Raw genomic sequence first — 14,272 nt, forward strand, 5'->3', positions numbered from 1 at the left:
TTCAACTTTTGTTGATTCTGAACCTGAGAGGACCTTCCTTAGATTAAGGAGGGAAGCAAGAAGAAAGAGAGTTGTTGGTGCTGAGGAAGAGGAAGAGTACTTTGAACCAGATATGGATGAGAATATAGAGAACCATCATGAAGAAGAGGCTCACAACCATGGCAGAGAAGGTCCAGTGCATCATGCTGGACAAGAAAGAAGAGTTATAGGCTCTTATATCAATCCAAACCCAGGAAACTGTGGAAGTAGCATCTAAAAGCCAACCATACATGCCAATAACTTTGAAATAAAACCACAGCTCATCACCCTGGTTCAGAATAAATGTTCATTCGGAGGAAGTGTCCAAGAAGACTCCAATCAACATCTAACCACATTCCTGAGGATATGTGATACTGTGAAGTCTAATGGTGTTCATCCTAACACCTATAGACTGCTTCTGTTTCCCTTCTCACTCAAGGACAAAGCATCTAAATGGCTAGAATCCTTTCCAAAGGAGAGTTTAACAACCTGGAAAGATGTGGTGAACAAATTCTTGGCCAGATTCTATCCTCCTCAAAGGATCAACAGGTTGAGAGCTGAGGTACAAACCTTCAGACAATAAGATGGTGAAACTCTCTATGAAGCATGGGAGAGGTTTAAGGACTTGACAAGAAGGTGCCCGCCAGATATGTTCAATGAATGGGTGCAGTTACACATTTTCTATGAAGGTCTTTCTTATGAATCAAAGAAGGCAGTAGACCACTCATCTGGGGGATCTCTGAACAAGAAGAAGACCATTGAAGAAGCCATAGATGTCATTGGGACTGTAGCTGAGAATGACTACTTCTATGCTTCTGAAAGAGGCAACACTAGAGGAGTAATGGAGCTGAATAACGTGGATGTACTGCTGGCCCAGAACAAGCTGATTACCAAGCAGTTGGCTGACCTTACCAAGAAGATGGAGAGGAACCAAGTAGCAGCAATCACCACCTCATCAGCAACCCAAGAAGGAGTGAATGCAGAAGTAGAGGGTGAGCAGGAACAAGTCAACTACATTGGAAACTCACCTAGGTAAAACCATGATCCATACTCCAAAACTTACAATCCTGGTTGGAGGAACCACCCAAACTTTGGGTGGGGAAATCAACAAGATCAAGGCCAAGATCAGAGATGTCACAATCCCAACAACAATGCAGCTCACCAATATTCCACACAGAGATCATATCAGCACCCACCTAACAACACCTCTCAACATCCATATCAAAACCAAAATGGCCATTCTCATCCCTCCAACTCCAACTCACCATCATCCGAAGATAGATTCTCAAGGATTGAGACCCTACTTGAAGGCATATGTAAGGAACTCTAAGAGAACAAGGTGTTCAAGGAGGAGGTGCGAGCTAATATAAAAAACCAGGGAGACACCATTAAAAGGCTAGAATTTCAAGTGGGATACCTCTCTGAGAAGATTCCCAAACCTACTGACAGCTTCCCAAGTGACACAAAGAAAAACCCGAGAGGTAAAGCAAAGAAAGTAAGATGGGAAGACTACAAGATGGTCACTATAAGTGATAAGGGGACTGAAGAAGAGCTGAACAAACCCTTCAAAAACTCTAGAGATACTTCAGCAGAGAAGCAGGAAGAGGGTCACCAAGAAACCAAAATTACACAGAAGGAGATGCTGAAACTCTATGCACCTTTTTCCCAAAGACTCAAGGGTGGTGTGGAAAAGAGAATATACTCAAAGTTCCTTGATATGTTTATATCTCTCCATGTAAACATACCATTCATCAAGGCTCTCCAACAAATGCCCTCGTACATTAAGTATATGAAAGAGCTGCTGACCAGGAAAAGCTCACTCAAAGGAGGACAGACAATAGTGATGAATAAGGAGTGCAGTGCTCTCATTCAACCAGAATTGCCTACAAAAAGGAAGGACCCAGGGAGTTTTCACATCCCCTATGCCATAGGAGAAACAATGTTTAACAAAGGACTCTGTGACCTGGGAGCAAGCATTAACTTAATGCCTTTATCCCTTATGAAGAAGCTGCAGATCAATGAGCTAATGCCCACAGACGTAGTCATCAGGCTGGCTGACAAAACTCAAAAACAAGCAGTAGGAGTGGTTGAAAACGTGTTGGTAAAGGTTGGGAACTACTTCCTTCCCACAGAATTTGTCATATTGAAAATGGAAGAAAGTCACCTTCACCTAATCATATTGGAAAGACCATTCCTAGCTACAGCCAGAGCGCTCATAGATGTGGAGCGAGGAGAGCTAATACTGAGGATACATGACGAACAACTCGCATTCAATGTCTTCAAACCCTCACAAGAAGCAGATCAGGAAAGCAAGGAACCAAGGGGAGAGCACGACAAAGCACTGGTGGAAGAAACAAGCATTGAAACACAAGCTGTATACCTGGGAATTCCTTTGGTTGATGAACAAGACAGTCAGCAGTTGTCACAGCAAAAGGAAAACCAGGAGAAACCTAAACCACCAGAGTCATATGAGACCAGCAACAAAATTTCCTTGAAAAAAGAGGTCACAAAGAGCAGGGCAACATCAAAAGGAACAAAGAAGAAGGCACCAAGGAGGTGGAAGAACAAGAAGATCCCTACAGAGGACTTCTCTCCAGGGGATAAAGTGATCTCAGCTTATTTCCCAGTTATCCCACCTCATCTCCCCACCATCCCATCTCAGCTACCTAAAGTTTTCACCATCAACAGGATTCTCTCCTTAGAACATGTGGAGATCCTTGATGAAGCCAATGGAGATAGATTTACTGCGAGGGGGGAGGGGAGATTTGAAGCATTACCAACCACCCTGACAAAGTCAGAACGTCAAGCTAGTGACGCTAAAGAAGCACTTCATGGGAGGCAACCCATGTTTTATATGCTTTTAAGTAGTTAATAATGCAAGGTTCATGAATTCCAATTCAACTCTGACATATACTAGAATGAATCCTTTTATGCAACATATAGTGAAAAACAAGTTTGGTGTTCAAAGCACACTAAGAGGACATGAATGCAATTCATATCATGTCACTCTTAGAACCTTGAACAAAACTTTGTACACCACATGGACACAAACTAAGTTTGGTGTCACCAATGTTGCATACATGGACAATTAAATAGTCAGTTGGTTTTCATTCATGAATAGCACTTAGTTAGTTAGAAACAAAAACTTTAAAAAGTAGTTATCTCATTTTTAAATTTTGCCGCCACTATCCACAAGTTCATTAATCACATTTCTTTTGTTTTGTAGGAAAATTGATGGGACAATTGAAGGAGGAAGGGTTCGGCCACCACAAAAGGAGAGGACTATACACGTGTCTTCAAGGGGAATGCATTGGAAAATGTTGCCATGCAACATTGGAAGAATGACACGCTTCGAAATCAAACCAAACCCATCATAAAGTTGATGATCCTTGTGCTCATCCCATGCTAAACCCCATCCGTTCATCATACACCCACTCCATCAATCCACACCTTTCATTCACTCACCACTTCCCTATATAAGTGGTTCTTATTCCATACTCCCTTTCACATTCCAATTTCCATCCTTTACACTTCCCACTTTTGGCACCTAACTCCTTTTACCCCATCAAAGACACACTCCCCACCTTCACATATCAACTCCTACTCATGGCATCATCGAGCTCCAAGAGGCAAAAGAGGAAGGAACCGGTGGAGAGCATCCCTTTCGATGAAGGGAGATTCAAAACTGCATTCCATGAACTCGAATTTGAACGGATAAAGCTCAAAAAGATATTGCCTGAGTTAACATTCCAGTTCAACGAGGATGAGTACCCACAGATTCGAGAGACGATTGAACAAAGGGGTTGGCAAAGGCTCACGAACCCAGAAGCAAAGATAAATGCAAACCTCATCAAAGAGTTCTATGAAAATATGGTCAGAGAAGACAAAACCAAGGTCCCCACCTTCAAAAGTTATGTGAGAGAAACAGAGGTGGACTTCAGCCCCAATGCCATAACAAGGACTCTTCAGCTAAAATCGCCACATTTTGATGAGCCCAGTTATCATGTAAGAATAAGTAATGGCCCCGACAATGATGAACTTGAAGAAATTGTGAACGATATGTGTGTTATAGGATCTGACTGGAAAAGGTATTCGGATAGGAGACCCCGGTTCATCAGGAGAGGAGACCTGATCCCGGAAGCCAAGGGATGGTTTGAGCTTGTGAGGAGATCTATCCTCCCAGCCGCGAACAATTCTGAGGTTAACACTACTCGAGCTACTATGGTACATTGCTTAATAAAGGGTGGAGGCATCAATGTGCACGAAATTATAGCTGAGGGGATTCAAGAGTCAGCCGAGAAGAATGATACGGGTGCTAGACTTTGCTACCCCAGCACCATCCTTAGACTGTGTACGAAAGCCAAGGTAGTCTTCGAGGACAGCAATCCAAATTAGGTAAACCCTGGGAGGTTAGTTACGCTATAGCGTATAACTTATGTGGCACCCGCCTAACAACAAAGAAGGCCTCAAATAGGGAAAAGAACATCACAAGAAGGACCTCACCGAGAAGAATCTCATCAAGAAGAATACCAGCAAGAAGAGTACTATGATCCAACCAACATAAACTTGAATCACATTCACGGAGCCATTGAGGAGCTAGCAAGGAGTTATATGGAGGGACAAGAACAACAACTGCACATTCAAGCCCAAAGGATGGATCGTCAAGAAGAACTGCTCTCTAATTGGATGGGTCAGCAGAGGGAGTGGCAGAAGCAACAAATGGAGCAGCAACAGGAGCAATACTCTCACCTCACTCAAGCCATCAATTAAGTGACTGAAAGGCAAGAGCGTCAAGATAAACGCCTTCAAGAACTCAACCAACGCCAGCTAGCTCAAACAAAAGCATTCAATGAGTTCAGTATGCTCAATGAAGGACGACAACTACATAGGGAAGAGTTCAACATAAACACTCAAGCCAAGTTGAACTATATGTCTGGGCATATGCATAATTTGCACTCTGCAATCTCTAGGTATGATACAGTCCAAAAAGATCTAACAGAACAAGAGGAAAGGAACGTGAAACAGCAAAAGGAAACATTGAAAAAGAAGATGGAAGATGCTGGCTTCTGGAAAAAGTTGATTGGAAAAAGCAAGGGAAGTGGGGGTTCAAGCACTCAAGAAAGACACGAAGAGGACAAACAAGAGGGAGAGCATGAGCACCCCCATGAGTAAAAGGTTTTGGAGTTCCCTCTTTGACCCATCTTTTTCAAGTCTTAAATAAGGAAAATCATGTATGTAATAGAACATATTTCTGATGCCAGGGCATTGATGAGCAACAATGACACTACTAAGAAGCAAGTAGAGAGCAGCAAAAGACCAATAGAAGAGGAATAGCCAACACACACAGAGGAAGCCAATGATGATGATGCAATGGCAAGCAAGGAAGCCTCAAAGCAAACTCAAGCAAAGGAAGAACAACCAAAAATTCCAAAAAAAGGGAATGAAACAGTTGAAAAGCCAACCAAGAATCAAAAGCAACAAGTAGAGAAAACCTTTGTACCTCCACTGCCATATCCCCAGAGGTTCAACAAAGAAACCAAGGACCAGCATTTTCACAAGTTCCTTGAAACTTTCAAAAAGCTGGAAATCAATATTCCTTTTGCTGAAGCACTTGAGCAAATGCCTCTGTATGCCAAGTTTTTGAAGGAGCTTATCAACAAGAAAAGAAGTTGGGATGAGAAAGAAACCATACTGCTCACTGAGGAATGCAGGGCTTTGATTCAAAAAGGGTTTCCCCCTAAGCTTGAAGATCCAGGGAGCTTTTTGCTACCTTGCACCATTGGGGAATTAACCATCACTAAAGCAATGTGCGATCTAGGAGCAAGTATCAACTTAATACCATCCTCCTTGGTAAAAAAGCTGCATATAGAGGAAGTTAAACCAGTACAAATATCTCTAGAGCTAGTAGATAAGTCAACAGTATACCCCAGGGGTATGATTGAAAACCTGCTGGTCAAGGTGGACAACTTCATATACCCTGCAGATTTTGTGGTTCTAGAGTCAGAAGGGGATGATGGTGATTCTATTATTCTGGGAAGGCCATTCTTGGCCACTGCTAGAGCTATCATAGACATAGAGGAAGGAGAATTAACTTTTAGAATGCATGATAAGAGTGTCACTCTGAAGGTATTACCAGAGGCACAATTTAGCAAGGAGAAGAAAGACTATATGAAAATTGACAAGGGAGAATCACAGTTGAAGGAAGAAAATGACAAAGAGAGTCACAACAACATCCCAAGGCTAAGGATTGTGCAGATTGATGAAGAGGCCCAAGAGGATATTAGAGTATTAGCCACTGAGAAGAGAGGTCCCCAAGGGAAGCCTATGGCCAGAAAAGAAAGATCAACAAAAGGAAAGATGAAACGGAGAAACAAAACAAAAAGGGGTTGGAAGAACAGGAAAATCCCAACAGAGGGGCTTTCCAAAGGTGACAAAGTGTAACTGATATATCAACAGCTGGGGGCAAACCAACAAACTGAGGACTACTACACTGTCAGCAACATACTCTCATTAGAGCATGCTGAAATTGAACACCAGGGAACAAAGAAGAGGATCACAGTCAGGGGAGACAAATTGAGGCTCTACAAGCACCAACCACCATAAAAGAAAGCCTCAATGTCAAGCTAATGACAATAAAAGAGCGCTCCATGGGAGGCAACCCATGATTTAAGATTCATGTCATTTTAAATTCAATAAGTTATGATCATTTGAGCATGAATTCTTTTCTCTTTTCATGAACATGTCCATTGACTGCATGCACTGTTTTGAAACATATGCTGAGAATTCTAAGTTTGGTGTGCCTTCAAGCACACTAAACCAACGTTACAAATAATTCTGTTTTGCAAGCTTAGAGTGTCTTGACAAAGCATATGGCCAAACACTAAAGTTTGGTGTCCACATAGCTTCATGAAAATTAGAAATTCATGCATCAATAATCATACAATTGTTGTTTTGCAAAATCTTATAAATGGAAAAATTCTTATTCGGTAATGAAGGCATCAATTGTGATGTACCCTTTGACAAGAAACAAGTTTGGTGTTCATCAAACTTTGATGCACCGATTTAGGGACACAATTGACCCTTCATGAAAAAAAAAAAAGAAAAGAGAAAAAGAAAATTAGGATGAAAGCAATTCTTATAAACATTTAACTAAGAGTGACATTGGGATTTCACTAATTGGAGGAAGAGACACAATTTCTTCATACATGACCAAACATTAAGTTTGGTGTCCTCCAAAGATGAGTCACGGTTCAATTGGATATAAGAATTGATGATTCATATAATATTAATAAAAGGAATACCCTTGCCACAGTTGGAAAAAACTAATGTATGTTGTGATGACTAGGTGGTCAAAGAATCTTCAATGAAAGAGACAAGACAAAGGAAAGCATAGCATGGGGACAAAATCTCATCACATGCTTCGAAAAAGAAATCTGCCACTCCTTGAGAATGATCACGGCAAAGGCAAGTGAAGAAGCAAGCTTTGTCTTCATTCATCCTTACATGCACACCTTTGATCCCCATAGTGTCTAGTTGCATCCTAGCCTTTCATTGCTCAAACGTACCACCTCAAGCCATGCACATGACCGAATCACTCCAACCTTGGAAACTTCATTCCCTTCATCACTCCTCAACATAACAAGCTCTGTTCAACATTTCTCTTGATTTAAACTCCAACCATTTAAACTTCCCTTCATCATTTCTTGTCATAGCAAGTTCGGTCTCAATTTCTTCTTGCTCCAAACACACATCAAATTCTCCAACATTCTTCACACTCCCTCTAACCTCACAAAACTCAACCAACCAAGTGATCATGGCCTCTTCCTCAAGAACCAAACGAAGAAAAGGGAAAGATCCCATGGTGGAGGAGGACACACATGAATATGACCAATGGAGATTCAAGTCTTGGTACCATCAAATACAAATTGAATGGATGAACGAGAAAAAGATCTATCCTGAAATTCCACTCTTGTTGCCGGATGATGGATGCCAAGAAATGAAGGACAAAATTCGAAAGAGGAGGGGGGAGGAACTTGCATCACCAGCCACCCGAATCAATGCCAATATCATAAGAGAGTTCTATGCAAATGTCTCAAGGCTTGACATGCGTGAGCCCCCAACGTACAAGAGCTATGTGCGGGGGGTGGAAGTAGACTTTAGCTCGGATGCAATCAAGAAAGTCTTGGGACTAAAGTCAGTCCGCTTTAGTGAACCGGGATACCAACAAAGATTGAATGAAGATCAGGATTATGATGAAATTGCGAGAGATATTTGTATGGAGAACTCAGAGTGGGAAGGAGATGACAAGAATAAATATAAGTATCTGAAGAGATGTAACCTCACCCCAGAAGCAAAAGAATGGTATGAGCTGATAAAAAGATCAATTCTGGGCACAGTGAACACCTCAGAAGTTAACAGGGAGAGAGCCGTGATGTTGCATTGCATCATTGTGGGAGGAGAGATAAGAGTTCATGAAATCCTTGCAAAAGACATCCAAAAGCTTGCTAAGAAGAATTCGGCCGGGTCTTGGTTATACTACCCAAGTACCATTTGGAGGTTGTGTGCAAAGGCTAAAGTGCCAATGGAAGAAGATAATCCAATGTGGTTAAGCCAAGGCATGCCCATAACATTGAACGAATGACAATGGCTCCTGAAGCACATCAAGGCCGAAGGCCACATGGAAGAAGGCAAAGAGAAGAACCAATGGAAGAAGATGAGCCACACATAGAAGAAGAGCCACAAGAGGAGGAGGAACAACCGCACTTTTTCCCACATGGCAATATGGATATGACTCAAATGCAAGAAGCAATTGGAAGATTGTCACAACAGTACACAAGAATTCAAGAAAGGCAAGAAGAGTACCATTCACAATACTTGAAGTATCAACATGATCAAGAAGAATGGCAACTAAAAATGATGAACCAACAAAGTGAGTTTGAGGCAAAATTCCTTGTGATGCAAGAAGAGCATGCTTTTCAATCTCACGAAGCACTTGGAAAGATGGCACAGATGCAAGCCGAAACCATGAGGGCTCTCAATGAGTTTACAACTCTCCAAGATGCAAGGTATGAAGTACAAGCCGATTACAACATCAATAGCCAAATCAAACTAAACTATATTGGAGAACATTTGCACAACATGGATCCGGCTTTCCCAACTTTTGATGAATTCTTCAAAAAGAGAAGTGAGGTAGAGGTAAGCAATGCTATGAGACTTGAAGATAGAGTAGAGGAGGCTATGAATAAGGCTGGATTCTGGCGAGGCCAACAGACAACAAACACGGATGGTGGAAACACTAACAACCAAGTGTATGAAAGGAGAAAGAAAAAGCATGACAAATGAAAGGTAGACTTGCTCCTTGTTCATCACTACAAAGAAAAAAACATGCATTCTATCTGTTTTAAGTTGTCTTTGCATCTTTAAGTAGTTCTTTTAATCAATAGTCTTTGCATTATGTTTGTTTTAAAATAAGTAAGCTAGTCTATGTGTGTGCTTGTGTATTTACTTTCACTTAGCAAAAAGCATGTTTTGTCCCCTGCATCTTTAAGTTCAATAAAAGAAATATTTGAATGTGAAGTAGAATGGTCTCTGTTAGATAGAAGTAGAATAAAAGTAAGTGGTGGTATGTGTGTGATTGTATAATAGCTCACTTTTAGTGAATAAAGAGCCAGGATATCTCCTTCTAAGTATAGAGTGGCCTACTGTCTATGAATCTCAATCGAATAAAAATCCTTGGTTAGAAAGAAAAACAAAAAGAAAGAAAAAAAGAAGTGGCAGAACAAAAGAAAAACAAAAAGAAACAAAGCTGGACACCAATAGCTTGAACCTTAGAATATATGCCTGTGGTGTCTTTGTATTAGGATCTGCTTCGATTATTAAGCTCTTTGGAGTGCATCAACACTCGGTGACTTGGGTTAACCAACCCGGGATCATCAGCTGAAAGTCCACTATCAAGAGCAACCTAACTACAAGGCATTTAGCAGCCCAAAGAGGTGCTGGGCATCAATGTTCTAAGAAGGAATGTAAGCCAAGTGTCTATAGTGAATAATGTGTCAAGTATAAAGAAAAGGAAATGAACTTGCTACACATGACACTCAATTAAAGCTTATGAACAAAGTAATAGCCAAGGATAAAGGAATAATGAGAGGTCATAGCAGTATGTTGCTTGAAGCTTGAAGGAGACTTTCTAGGCCTAGGAGTGGATAAGAAGTGAGTATTTACATATCCACACAAAATCCCATGAACTATCAATAATACTCTGCTAGCATGAACATCCTCTTCCATTTCATCCTTTCTTCTCAATAAAATTTTTTCTTGCTTGGGGACAAGCAAGCTTTAAGTTTGGTGTTGTGATGACAAGTCATCTTAGCCTAGTTTCACTAGTCTTTTTCTTTTGTTTTCACTTGAATTGTGCACTTTCTTGAGCTACAAGTAAGCTAATTTGGGTAGATTTTCATGCTTCCTTTGATTGAATCAACCATGTATGAATTCATGCTATTTCATGAGGTTTTATGCTATAATTGTCACATATTATGATAAAATGAATATCTCATGATTTTAAGCATAGCTTTGATGTGTTTGGTTAATTAATGATAGGTGAAGAAAGCTTGAAGAAAGGTTGAAGCAAGAAGGAATGGCTAGGAGTAAAGAGAGGACAATGGAATAAGTGAAAATGAACCAGGAAGCAAAAAGCTGGACCAAAAGTTAGCCTCAAACTTTTGCACAAACTTTTGGGTGAAAAGTTAGCCCCAACGTTAGCCCCTAACTTTTGGGCTAACGTTGGCACATGAAAGTTACTCCCCGGGCACCAAAAGTTTGCGCCAACGTTAGCCCCTAACTTTGTGGCTAACGTTGGCAAGAGAAAAACACCCCCTGGGCACCAAAAGTTTGCGCCAACGTTAGCCCCTAACTTTGTGGCTAACGTTGGCATGAGAAAAACACCCCCTGGCCACCAAAAGTTTGCGCCAACGTTAGCCTCTAACTTTTGGGCTAACGTTGGCACATGAACAATACAAAGGGGGAGCAAAAGTTTGCGCCAACGTTAGCCTCTAACTTTTGGGCTAACGTTGGCGCCATAAGTACACATAAGGAGGCCAATGTTGGAGCAAAAGTTAGACCCCTAACTTTTGCCCCAACGTGGATAGCAGCAAAGCATGGAGGCTGATAGTAAAAGTTAGAGTAAAAGTTAGCCTCAAACTTTTACTCAAAATTTTACTCAAACTTTTGCAAAACTTTAACCCGGTTCAATTGGTTCACTTTGGTTCCTCTCCAAACTCCAAGAGCAATCAACCAAGGCCTCTCTCAACCCAATTCCACCAAGAGCAAAGGCCCAACTCAAGGCTTGAAGATCATTTGAAGAAAGTGTATAAATAGGATAGAATTCAAGTTTTTCGGGGAGCTTCCCTTTTTGTTTTTCAGAATAGCTTTCTTTTGAATTTTGCTTAGAGCTCACTTTTATTTTACTTAGCATTGTTGTTTTAATTCAAGAGAATTTGGGAGGAGAATTGATCTCTCTTCTTCCTTGTTCTTGCCCAGCACTCTTTATTTTTCTTGTCTTGGATTTTGGGTGGAGAATTGAAGAAATTCTGTTTCAATCTCACCTTGGGATCTTGTTTAATTTTCTGCTTAATTGAATTTCAGTTTCGGTTACTTGCTTCTTCATCTACTTTCTTTGCAATTTACAATTTCCTTTACAATTGTTCTTGTTGGATCTAGGAAGGCATTGAGATCTAGACTTGGTTTTCTAGTCTCTTGGGTCCTGAGATCTGAATTCCAATTTTACATCCTCTGTTTACTGCTTTCCATGCTCATTTACTTTTCTGTTTAAGATCCGGTTTGATTCAAGACATCTTCTATTTCTCTGTTTGTTGCAATTTACTTTTCCTTGTTTAATTCCTGCAAATCCAACTCCCAATTCCCTTTACAATTCAAGCCATTTACATTTCTTGCACTTTAAGATTTTACAATTTACATTTCTTGCGTTCTAAGTTTCTGCCATTTAATTTCTTGCTCTTTAAGATTCAGCACTTTAAATTCCAGTTCTCTTTAATTTCATGCAATTCACCCATTTCCTTTACTTTCTATGCAATTTAAATTCTGCAAATCACAAATCTCTCAACCAAATCTTGATTCGCTTGACTAAATCAACCACTAAACAAAAATTGCTCAATCCTTCAATCCCTGTGGGATCAACCTCACTCCCGTGAGTTATTATTACTTGATGCGACCCGGTGCACTTGCCGGTTAGATTTGGGTGTTTTGGAGAAATTCGTTTCTCCACAGAAATATCCCATCAAGTTTTTGTTGCTCATCAATGTTCTCCCACTCCTTAATTGTATTGTCTTACATTCTTCCTTAGGATTTGGGATTGTGTCACTCGGCAGTGAGCTTGAAAGTCTCTCAAGAGAAATCTGCTTGGAGATTTGCCCCATCTGTCTCTCTAGGCTCTTCAGGGATGCTTCCTGATTCTTGGTTACCATTTCCTGGTGTTTCAACATTTTGTCTATCACGGCCTCCAAGTTAGTGATTCTCTGGGCTTCAGGTGATACTTGAGGTGGGTTATGAGATGTGGGTGGTGGATGATAGGCATTTTGGTTGGTGGGTTGGTTATTGGATTGGTACTGGTTGGGGTTGGGGTAGTTGTTTTGAGGTTTTCTATAGGGGTTTTGGTTAGTCTGCTGCTGGTTGTGGTTTTGGTTGCTTCTTGGGTTGTTTTGATTTGAGTTCCTCTGCTATGGTTGTTGGTTTTGGGTATGATTATCTCCCCATCTGAGGTTTGGGTGGTTCTTCCAGGATGGATTGTATGTATCACCATACACTTCATTTGGTCCTTGGTTGTGCATATACTGTACTTGCTCTTGTTGTTGTTCTTCTTGAGTTTCTTCACTCTGTCCCCATGTGGTTGATGGTTGGCTAGTGTTAACTGCTGCAACTTGGAGACTATCAATCCTCTTGACCATTTGCTCAAATTGTTGTTGAATTTGCTGCTGCATCATCTTGTTTTGAGCCAAGATTGAGTCCACTCCTTCTAGCTCCATTACTCCTCTTCTTTGTGATGGTTGGCGGTTTCTTTGATGAGCAAAGAAATATTGGTTGTTAGCCACCATATCAATGAGATTTTGAGCTTCCTCTGCAGTTTTCATGAGTTGCAAGGAGCCTCCAGCTGAGTGGTCAAGTGATTCTTGAGCCTTTAGGGTGAGTCCTTCATAGAAGTTTTGTAGCTTGTCCCACTCAGTGAACATTTCTGGTGGACATTTCCTCAGCAGAGCCTTGTATCTCTCCCATGCTTCATACAGATTTTCAGCATCCAATTATGTGAATGTTTGTACCTCGGTTTTCAGCCTATTAACCCTTTGAGGTGGGTAAAATTTGGCTAGAAATTTAGTCACCAAATCATCCCAGCTAGTGATGCTTCCTTGAGGAAAAGTTTCAAGCCATTGTGCGGCCTTGTCCCTTAATGAGAACGGGAACAGCAGAAGCTTGTAGGTCTCAGGATTCACGCCATTGGACTTGACAGTGTCACAAATCCTTAAGAAGGTAGATAGATGTTGATTTGGATCCTCCAATGGTCCTCCCCCAAACGAGCAGTTATTTTGGACCAATGTAATGAGTTGTGGCTTTAATTCAAAGTTATTTGCATTGACATTAGGGGTGAGAATGCCGCTTCCATAATGTCTAGCATTTGCAAAGGTATAGGAGGCCAAAACTCTCCTCTGGGGTGGATTGTTATTGTTGTTGTCTGCTCCACCTGGTGGATTGGTTGAATGTTCCTCCATATCTTGGAATTCTTCTTCTGATTCCTCTTCTCCAACAATATTTTTCCCTCTTTCAGCTCTTCTTAACCTTCTAAGAGTTCTTTCGTCTTGTTCATGAAAGATGGGTGTATTTCTTCTTGTACCTGACATACAAGCAGAACATAAGAAACACACAAACCAGTGACACTTCAATCTATTGCTAGAATGAAGTTTTAGTTAGCTTAAGCAAAAATTCAACAGTTAGTGGGTTAGCCAAAAATTAAAGAAACAGGAAATAAAAATGCTAGATCTAGATCACCACCTCACTTAATCATTGTCAATCTAATCACTCCCCGGCAACGGCGCCAAAAACTTGATGGGATATTTCTGTGGAGAAACGAATTTCTCCAAAACACCCAAATCTAACCGGCAAGTGCACCGGGTCGCATCAAGTAATAATAACTCACGGGAGTGAGGTTGATCCCACAGGGATTGAAGGATTGAGCAATTTTTGTTTAGTG

At 40.9% G+C, this 14,272-nt stretch overlaps 1 non-coding gene across 1 annotated transcript; it reads right to left on the reverse strand.

The window, feature by feature from the left end:
• Positions 1-565: 565 nt before the first annotated feature.
• On the reverse strand, positions 566-672 carry LOC112760518 (small nucleolar RNA R71). The gene has a single exon (XR_003180954.1). It is a non-coding gene; the product is annotated as a small nucleolar RNA R71 (small nucleolar RNA).
• Positions 673-14,272: the final 13,600 nt, after the last annotated feature.

This window comes from Arachis hypogaea, chromosome 16, assembly GCF_003086295.3.
Source record: "Arachis hypogaea cultivar Tifrunner chromosome 16, arahy.Tifrunner.gnm2.J5K5, whole genome shotgun sequence".
In the NCBI taxonomy this organism is placed as follows: Eukaryota; Viridiplantae; Streptophyta; class Magnoliopsida; order Fabales; family Fabaceae; genus Arachis; species Arachis hypogaea.